The sequence below is a fragment of the Acinonyx jubatus genome, chromosome C1 (genome assembly GCF_027475565.1).
Source record: "Acinonyx jubatus isolate Ajub_Pintada_27869175 chromosome C1, VMU_Ajub_asm_v1.0, whole genome shotgun sequence".
Classification (NCBI taxonomy): Eukaryota; Metazoa; Chordata; class Mammalia; order Carnivora; family Felidae; genus Acinonyx; species Acinonyx jubatus.
Window position 1 is genome coordinate 63207691 of NC_069381.1, and position 10358 is coordinate 63218048.

The 10358-nt window shown below is 41.1% G+C and overlaps 1 long non-coding RNA gene and 1 other non-coding gene across 3 annotated transcripts in view; one reads left to right on the forward strand and one right to left on the reverse strand.

The window, feature by feature from the left end:
- Nucleotides 1-2246, reverse strand: part of LOC113599300 (uncharacterized) — a 43822-nt gene extending 41576 nt beyond the window's left edge. The window contains exons 1-2 of one of the 2 annotated variants that reach the window (XR_003420108.2): nt 1984-2246; nt 794-875 (exon numbers count right to left, since the gene is read on the reverse strand). This is a non-coding gene — a long non-coding RNA (uncharacterized LOC113599300). The remainder of the gene's footprint in view (nt 1-793; nt 876-1983) is intronic. The other variant, XR_008294972.1, reaches the window with a different exon arrangement.
- A 5321-nt stretch (nt 2247-7567) lies between these two features.
- On the forward strand, nt 7568-7674 carry LOC113599737 (U6 spliceosomal RNA). The gene has a single exon (XR_003420637.2). It is a non-coding gene; the product is annotated as a U6 spliceosomal RNA (small nuclear RNA).
- The last annotated feature ends 2684 nt before the right edge of the window (nt 7675-10358 follow it).

Consider the following 10358-nt stretch of genomic DNA (forward strand, 5'->3'; position numbering starts at 1 on the left):
AGCCTGGAATCCGGGCATTCTGATGCGTAGCCAGTGTCCTCTCCACTACAAAAGAGGACATCTCTGATTTTGTGGCCTACCAACCTTTTTCCATTACATTACAATCCTAAACAGCGCGATTAGGTTGAACCAAGACCTTTGCCCATCTTCAGGGCACATGCGTGCATATGCTGAAAAGAAAGGTGTGCACTGGAGCTCCTCTCTGCTCATCTGTCAAGGCCAATGACCCTTAATTGGCCTTTAATTGCCAATATATTAAAAATCATTAAAGAGCTCATAGGGTCTGGGTGTCCAGCTCATGGTTTCCGCTCAGGTCATGATCTCACAGTTCATGACTTTGAGCCCTATGTCAGGTTGTGCGCTGACAGGACAGAGCCTGCTTGGGATTCTCTCTCTCCCTCTCTCTCTGCCCCTACCCCACTCATGCTCTCTGTCTCTCTCAAAATAAATAAAGAGGAGTGCCTGTGTGGCTCAGTCGGTTAAGCATCCACCATCAACATAGGTCATGATCTCGCCGTTTGGGAGTTCCAGGCCCCCGTCGGACTCTGTGCTGACAGTTCGGGGTCTGGGGCCTGCTTCAGATTCTGTGTCTCTCTCTCTGCTCCACCTGCCCCCCACCCCCCAACACTTATGCTCTGTCTCTTTCTCTAAAAACGAAACATTAAAAAAAAATTGTTTAAAATAAATAAATAAATAACTTTAATAAATTAAAATTAAATAAACTTTAAAAAAAGAGCTCATAATGGCAATTGTGGTAATTTTCCCATTATTCGTGTATGTAAAGTATACTTACTAAGTGTCTGCCATGTGCCAGACATTACTGTAACGGCTGGGGGTAAACATGTGAATAAGACAACATCTCTGTCTTCACAGATCTTGCACATTTGGGGGAAGACAAACAGAAATAAGGAATTACACAAAGTCAAATAGTGATTAGCACCATGGAAAGACCAACAGCACAGTAACAGCTTGTGATAGGGAGACCCTAATGTGTCAGGTAAGGACTAGGGAAGCAACGTTTTGGTGGAGATCTGGGTGAGATGTGGAAGCGAGGCCTGTGCAAACTGGCCTGGCCAAGAGTTCCAGATGGAAGGGACAGCAAGTACAGAGCCTGAGCTGGGAGGACTCCGTGTGGTGGGGGGGGGGGGGGGGGAGAGCAGGCCAGCGCGGGTGGAGCTGCATATTTGAGGGAACAAGAGGTAGGAAATATGGGGGTGACTTAAGCAGGCAGGATCTTGGTAGGCAGGTCATGGTCGAGACTCTGGATTTCATTTTAAGTGTGATGGGAAGAGATTATGACATTATTGAATTTATGATCTAAGAGGATCACACCAAGGGGATATTTGGAGAAAGACTGCAGGATCCAAGAGTGGATGTAAGAAAACAGAAAGTCACTGCAGTGGTCAAGGCAAGAGGATGATACTGTGTCTCGGTCCCGTTAGCCCACAAATACACCGCTGTCCCTTCCTTTGCTCGGACCCTCTACCCCCCACCGGCTACTGTCTGACTTCTCTGCTCCTCTCTGTAGCACGTCTCCTCCAAAGAGCTATCTGTTTTCACTGTCTCTAATTCGTCTGCTCTCATTCTCTCTTCAACCCTTAACATTGATGGTTTTATAACCACCACTCCTCCAAAATCCCTCCTGTCAAGGGCATCCGTGGCATCCGTGTTGCTAAATTCAGTGGTTAATTCTTGGACCTTATCTTTCCCACCATTGGTGAGGGATACTACATACAGTTGTGCAGCTGTACCGTACCTGGCTCCCGGAAATGGGGATGGGTGGACGTCAGTTTAGTCCCCACTGGTCTTACCACCTGGAGGGGGTGACTTTTCCTACCTCACACAAAGATCTTGACTAGTAGCAGTGATCCTGTTCGCAGCAGTTGACATAATCCTACCTTTCTTTTTAAATACATTTTCTTTATGAATTCCTGGACTCCTCCCCCCCCCCCACATACACACATGGTTTTCCTTCTAGCTCACCAGGGATTCCCATTAAGTCTTTTCTGCTAGGTCTTCATCTTCTCATGGTGGACATGGTAATGTTGGAATGCCTCAGCCCTCTGGATTCTCTGTCTCTGCCTCTGTCTCTGTCTCTCTCTCTCTCTTTTTCCTACACTTACACCTATGTGATCTCACCTCGTCCATTGACCTAAAAACCATCTTTATGTCCATGACTCCCAAACTTGATCTCCAGCTTGGACTCATATTTCCTGAACTCCTCCTGAATTCCAAACTCTTAAATCCAACTACATCCTCAATATCTCCACTTGAATGTTTGATAAACATCTCAAATTTCACATACCCCAAACTGAATCCTGAAATCTGCCCCGCCCACAGTTTTCCTGTCTTAATACAAAGAAACTCTACCTTTCCAGTTGCTCAGCCCAAATGCCTAGGGTTAATTTTCACACTTCTCTTTCTCTTGCACACATCCCACCCATCAGTAAACACTACTAGCACTACCTTCAAAATCTATCCAAAAGTAAACTTCTTACCACCTTCACAGTCCTTTTCTGGTTTGAGCCATCACCACTGCTGCTTGCCTCACTGCAGTAGCAGTGTACATTTTCCTGTACATTCTATTCTTGACATAGCACTCAGGCAGATCCTGTAAAAATAGAAGTCCTATTGTGTCATTTCTCTGCTCAAAACACTGCAAGGTCTCCCAGTTTCCCTTAGAGGAGATGCCAAAACTCCTGTTCCCTCTGTGCTTTTCCAACCACGTCCTCTGCTCTCTTTCCACTGTACCTGCTCTGGCCACCTTGCTGATCCCTGAACATGCCAGTTAGATTCCAACTGTAAGGCCTTTGCTTTGACTGTTTCCTCTGCCAGAAACGCTTTCTTCAAAAAATATTCCTGTAACCAAATCCCTCTCCTTCTTTAAGACTTTATTTAAATTTCATCTTTTAAAATTGCTACTCTTCCTCTATTTTCCTGATACTATTTATCCCACTGTACTGTCTTCTGTGAATATCCATCTTCAAACACTTAGTTATTATGCTCAATTTGGTGACCTGTCTCCCTCAAATACAATGTAAGTTCCTTGAAAGGCAAGAGTTTTGTCTGTTCCCTGATGCATACAAGTGTTCAGAATAGAGGCTTGCACATAGTAAGTACTCAAAAAATATTTATTGAATGGATGAAATAATGAGAATATGTTACTAAATGCTGTGTCCCAAAATTATAATGCTAAACAGTCGGGTAAACTATTAGAATATTGAATGACTTGGAAAGCTATTTACAATCTAGTGCTAAAGATTTTACAATCAGGTTTCATAAAAGTAGCTACAATATGATACAATTTTTTATTTAAAGAATGTATATATTTGCATTAAAAAGAATAGGAAATATTTATTTAACAAATGTTTCTCTTTTTTTTTACCATTTATTCATTTTTGAGAGACAAAGAGAACAGAGCATGAGTAAGAGAGGGACAGAGAGAGAGGGAGACAGAATCCAAAGTAGGCTCTGGGCTCTAAGCTATCAGCATAAGCCTGACTCGGGGCTTGAACTCACTGACCGCGAGATCATGACCTGACCCGAAGTCAAACATTCAACCAACTGAGCTGCCCAGGCACCCCAACAAATATTTCTGAAGCACCTACTATGCACCAGACATTGTGCCAATTAACTCTTCTTGGAGTGAGATTATAAATTGTTTTTATTTCTTCTTTTGCTAATCTGTATTTTTTATATTTCTATGCTAGTGATCTATCATTTCTATACATTAGAAATAATTTAGCTGTGGGTTTCTATTTGCTTAGGTACTTTTGAGTGATTTGACTTTGGGCAGCACATTTTCAGGATAAATGCATAGCCCTATATGCATACTGGTTTACTCCAATATTAGTAGAAGAGGCTACAAATGGAGTTCTCTCTTAAATTACACTAACCAGGGAGAATTCCAGATCTCACTTCCTGTTCAAAGAATTGCAGGGACAGCTGTGACATCCACAATCAACATTCTTCAGCAACCAAGGAGAGGCAATTTGTAAGCTACTGGGATAAGAACAGATATTTTACCATTGCCCACCATACCTGGTCTGTTGGCATTTTAATTCCTTGTTAGTAAGACACTTTGGAAAGCTTTGAGCATGAGAGAGACAAGACACAGTAAATTCTAGTATAATTTCCTTGTATTCATTAAATCACTGCCAACTTGAACATGATTTTCTTTGTACAGATACACTATCATTGCTAAGAACAGTAAATTCTATGTACAGGTTTAAAGAGCAAATTTTACCTGGAGTTTATTCCCTGGAGGTATTTCTATAACATGCTATTTGAAGATTCCTCTATTTCAATTTTTAAAATCCTCCATCTGCAGATGCTGTCCTAGGCTGTGACATTCTCAGCATTAGAGTGAGACAGATGTTTCCCAATGCTGATTTTTTTTCCCCACTGTCACTTTGTGCTTTGTTATATCAGTCAGATAATGAAATACTTAATTAGCTCTTCCCTTTTGCCACAGGATCATTTGATTAAAAGGTAAATTGAGAGACTTGAAAGTGAAACATCTCCATTTGGCACGTAGGTATCTAAATCTAGGTATGCCTCCTAACCATCTTTGAATACTTGAAATACTCATGCAAGGATGCTTCTGGTTAGACATGATACACAAGACTTTTCTATTGGTATTGGTATTGGTTGCTGGCTGATGGAGGCCACATCAGCTCTCCTTCCTCAGCAGCCCAAATTGTTTTCTCACTTGTTTTATCTGAGAAATAACCAAATCGGGCAAATCAGCAACAGTGATTCTGGTTTCTGGGAAGATACTTCCAGTGAAGTTCACTCTACATTACTTAGAAGCTTTGTCTCTCAAGAGAGATCAACCATGGAAGTCTTCACCTAATCTTGACCCATCCCTATGTTAGGCAATCCAATGGAATTGTCAGTAGCCCTTTTCCAGATGGTTCTTCCACCGAATGCAATTCACATTGTCAGTTGTAATCTAGTCCCTCAACTTCTCTAATCTTAAAAAGGAGAAGTGTTTTTCTTCTCTCCATTCCATCCACCTGGCACCCCCATGGCTCTAGCCTTTGCAATTTGCTCATTATATAAGAGATGTGTTCCCCCAGCTGCCTATCCATGTTTCCTTTCCTGCTTAGCCTCTTTGGCCCAAGGAGTGAACAAGAAGTTTTCTGAACAAGAGGGTATTTTATCTGTGGTCAAAGTGGGATTTTCCAGTGTGAGCCCCACACCCCCGCCCCCAACCCCACCACACTTTGGCTGGCTGATATTTGCTCAGGGAGAAGCTAGCAGGCAAATCAGGTGACATATTGCCTGAGGCGAACAGTTGAAAAATAAGACCTTCTCAGGATGTTGCTGCAACTACTATTTTTGGCTAGAAGAGACATTCTGCTAGTAAGGATGGCAACTTGGTGGGGTTAGGAGGCGCCACAGGAAACAAGAGCTCAATGCTGATCACTGTTATACAGACCTGGGATGCTGGCACATGCAGTGATCAGCTGATTACATTACCGTATCAGCGCATTCGTTTAATGTAGTCAAGGTCAAGGAGGTCTGCTTCTCAGTGGTGCTAGACAGGAAACTCAAAATATTATGTATGCTGGCAACAAGTGCCATGATTGATTTTTGTTATGGAATTAATCTGTCAAGAGTTGCAGTTTCAGGTTTGCTGCCGTGAATTATATCTCCGGTTCAGCTGGAAGACACAGTGCCAGAGAGAAGGGCTAAGCTGTCTTTGGCTATTTGCCTCAATCAGAGCTTTGTTAAGGGCTTGCTGCTGCTGCTGTTGATAGGGAGGTAGATGTGAAGGCTGCCAAACATCATTCCATTTAAAATGGAATGAAAAAAGACCCCCTCGGTCATGGCAGCCAGACCAGATGTGGATAGATAGTTGGGTTGAGTTTCTTAACCTCCAGGTCCAGCTGCAAAGACACTGATTTTAGGGCATCTGAGTGGAGCCCAGTTAGCTGCATTTTAACAAGCCTCATGGGTAGTCAGCAGCCTTACTTGAAAACAGTCAAAACAGAATTTTAGTATGGCTGATGATGAGTCATTAGAAAGAGAATTGCCATGTCTTTTGGGAAGCCCCTGTGAAGTGTGAGGAGGGGGTGGATCAGCATTTTAGAAGGAACACTCAAATACTAGCACACAATTGAACTGGAGACAGGGAGGATGAAGGTAGGTGAGAACAGTGCATAAGCTATTTGCAAAAGGGAATTGTTGCATTACCTCAAGGTATGGACACCCATTAGGGCTGCCATCCTGACCCCTAATGAGGCTCACTCTTCACAGCAAATGAACATATTCACCATGGCCCAAACCAGCCATCTTTCATTTTATACATACCTCACACTATAAAATCATTTATAGACTGATTTCTTCTGAAATAAATTTAAGTTTTATTCCTATCTCCCCTCTCCTTTCCTCTTACCCCTGCGGCTCCAAGGTGCAGGTTTGAGGGGAGCCACTTACTTTCTTTTGGGAGTCATAAAATAATTATATAAATAACTGCTCAAATATGTCACTCATTACTATTTTAGAAAGGATGTTGGAGATCTTTTTTAGAGCAACATGGGTTTTTGTTGTTGTTGTTTTGTTTTTCAAAGATGCTTCAGCTCAATCGATGGGCAATTTCAATCCCTCAAAGTCAGGGATTATAGAAACATAGGTTTTGGGAACTCAGAGGAGGCAGATCCATTATTGATTACCTCACCAAACCCATCCAAAGCATGAATTCCTCCACAATAATCCCTCCAAGAAATACTATCATTAATAATGTCTAAAGCTTACATAGCACTAGTATGCCTTACATTTGTTAATTATTTAATCCTCCCAACAACGATGTGAGGCAGGCATTGCTTTCTTATTCATCTTACACTGAGGGACAAAAAGACACAGCTTGTAAAAGAGGCAGACCTGGGGTTTCAACCCAGGCAATCTGTCTCCAGGATGTGTGATGGCCCATTATATTATACAACCTTCAGTTCAGGTTTTGCTTGAATACCTTCAGGCATGAAGAGTTCACTAGCCTTAGGAATAGACTATTTCATTCTTGTCTGTTCTGGTAGTTAGACATGTCTTCCAATGACCTAAAGTCTTCTTCTCTAATATTTCTACCTAGATAGGCCTCTGGAGTAATAAGAAGGTTTAATCTGTCTGTTGCCAAAAGCCTTTTCCTGGGAATTTAAATTTGTCCTCCAACACCTTAATTCATATGCCATTTCTTTGGAAAGTTTTTGTGTGTGACAGTTAAAAGCTGGTGTATTTTTTTCTTTGATAAGTTCTGATGGTCCCACTTAGGAGTGTGTGTGTAATTACTACCATATTTGTGTGTTTGATGATTGGGTCATTTTTTTTTTTAATCATGGGAGTAGAATTTTGTATTTCCCTATTAAATTTTTTTTCAAGATTGAGCCTAGTTGCTGCAACCTATTAAAATCTTGTGCTGTGCTAAATATTGCTCGTTAGTCTTAGTTTCATGTTAATATTTAATAAAACATGAAGAATGAAGAAATCAAGACTAAGGATGCTTAAGCTGCCCAAGGTTTTAGTAAGTGGAATTTGCACTCAGTTCTATCATTAAAAATGCATGCAAGTACTCACTTCAGCAGCATATATACTAAAACTGGAACGATACAGAGAAGATTAGCACAGCCCCTGAGCAAAGATGACACACAAATTCATGAAGCTTTTGCTATTGTTGAGTGTACTTGTCGTGGTGAACACTGGGTGCTGTATGGAATTGTTGAATCACTATATCATACACCTGAAACTAATCTAACACTGTATGTTAACTAACTATAATTAAAGTAAAAGTTTAAAAAGCCAAAAAAAAGAAAACAAATTAAAAGTTTGGTGTATCATAACTGTAGGGTGTATATATATATTGTGTGTGTATATATACTTACTTCACTAGACAAGAAGAATAAGAGGAATGTATGCAAAGTGGATGAGTTTGCACTATTTTCTGAGCCATTAAAAATAAGCCATTTGAAAAAGAAAAAAAATGCGTGCAAATCCAATGCTTGCTCTTGCTACCAAATCTACTTTTCACTACCTCTGTTTCTGGCTTGCCTCACACTCCAGCCCTGCCCTCTCCACTAATGCAAAAGGGGCATGACTGTATAAGATTCCCTTGTCTCAGCGGCCACCTCACTCTCTATTCCTCATTTTTATTTGACTTGAATTGTGAGAAAAGGTGTTGTCCTGATATATTGCCTAATCATAGAGCAGTTTTTGGCTTGATAGTGACTCTTTTTAGCCATCTTAACTGTATTATCTGTGATTATGGTTTTTTAAAAAAACTTAATTAAAGTCATGATGAAATTAATTCATTGCTGTGCTAATGTTCAGAAAAAAAGTATTCCAGAGACCAATGTGAATTAGTAGAAGGGGTTTTAAAGCTCTATTATTAGTCTAGGGGATGATACAAAGTCAAAACCACTAGCATCATTTTTTTTGTTTTTTTCAAGACAGAATGATGTTTAGGATGGTATTTGCAAGTTGTATAAACTAGATAGAAATATGCAACTGTCAAGCAATGTGACAGCCTGCACTAAGAGGAAAGGGTGCAGTGACAGTGGGGATCACCTCAAAGATCACTTTGAATCCTAAAAATAAGGACAGTGAAAGGGAGGAAATAGAAATGAAATTCTCACTATAGGATCTTGAGATAATTTCTAATCTTCTCCAATTTTTCTCTCCTTCCCACCCCACGTTAACCAAAACACATGTGCAGACATAGGACATTCTTACCATCATTTTAAACTACTTGTCTCCATTTTTACTCTAAATCATTTTCTTCACATCCTTTTTTTTTTTTCTAATCAACTTAATGAGACATTATCAGGAACCAACTGTGATCTCACAACTATGCTAGTTACTCTGAAAGATTCACAGAAAGATAACTCCTGGATCCTTTTTAGAATTTTAAATCAGTTGGTAAGAAAGAGGATACAGAGGGGAAACTGCTGACATATTCAGTATATCATCCAGAACTAAACCCATCGTGCTAGATACGTATGCTGTAAGACTTGGAGGAATTTATTCATTTATCCCAAAGACATTCAGTGAATGCCTTGCATGTGTAGGATACTGGTGGAGCCTGAGAGAAACAAAGATGAATCAGGCATTCTCCCTGACCTCAGGGGTTCGAATGCTACTCGGAGTGACAGAAACATAAACGGGTGATTAGAAATCATCATGGTTGGGCTTTATGTTAGGACTGGAAAGACAAGTAAAGTTCTACTATTTGCAGAGCACAAGGGAGTTGGTAGGATGACACTGTTCAGCTCAGTAAGAGGACAAGAGAAATGCAGGAGGGTAGGAAAGTTGCACAGCCTGGGGAGGGAAGTGGCTTGTTATTTGGAGGGGAATTTCAGAGGAATGAGGAAGCCAATCTGATCAGGGATTTGGCAGTTAGGGTATTGCCAGGATGCTGTATTGGGAAGGACTGCAAGATGCTGTGTTGTACTAAAAGGGACACAGAAATCATTTTTATGCCTTTATATTACATGTACACACATTGTTTTATGACATTATTTTACACCCATACCACCACCTACACTCTACCCCTAGCATGTATAGGACTCAGAGCAAGACATACAATGTGTTTAAAAATTTACAACTTCTAAATCAATCTAACAAAATGTTAAGTGAAAACTGTTCTATCTTCCTCCATTGACAAATACACCTTCATAACAAGCCGGAAGATCAGTTTTGAGTTTAAGGGTTCCTGGAATCTTCCAAGTTCCAGACTGGAATCTGGTAGTTTGGAAAAATCCACTGCCCACTCTTGCCACCCCGATTCTATCTCACTTCCCATGTTTGTAGGATATTCAAACTTATCTGGACACTTCTGTCCTTGCTGAAATCCATTATAGCCACCCCCCACCAACACACACACACACCACCACCACCGCCACCACCACCACCACCCATTGGCCCACCCAGGACCTAGAGGGATGTTCACCTGAGGTGTAGTCTACTCTTGGGAGAACAGATTCCAGGAAGAATTCTGCATATACCTTAGTGATGAACTTGAGCCATGAATCATTGATACCAAAAATGTGACCTAATAGCTGGGGTTAGGGGAGATGCAGGTTCTTGGTGGGCCGTTCCTTTGCCCCTGGCACTCTACCCCAGTGAGGGGGTATGGACAGAGAAGGGCCAGAGTTGGGTCCCCCAAAGTGCAGGATACAGGAAAGGGGCCTCTGATCCAGGTCTCAGAGCAGTATTTCCCTCACCCTTCCTTGTACTGATAGAGTTATCTGAAGACCTTTACTATTCTAAGCACAGTCCTGATGTTTAGAACTGAGGACTTTTTATGCTGATGTTCCCAAAGCTTCCAGTCAGATGACTCCTTCGTTTAACTGTTAATTTTAATC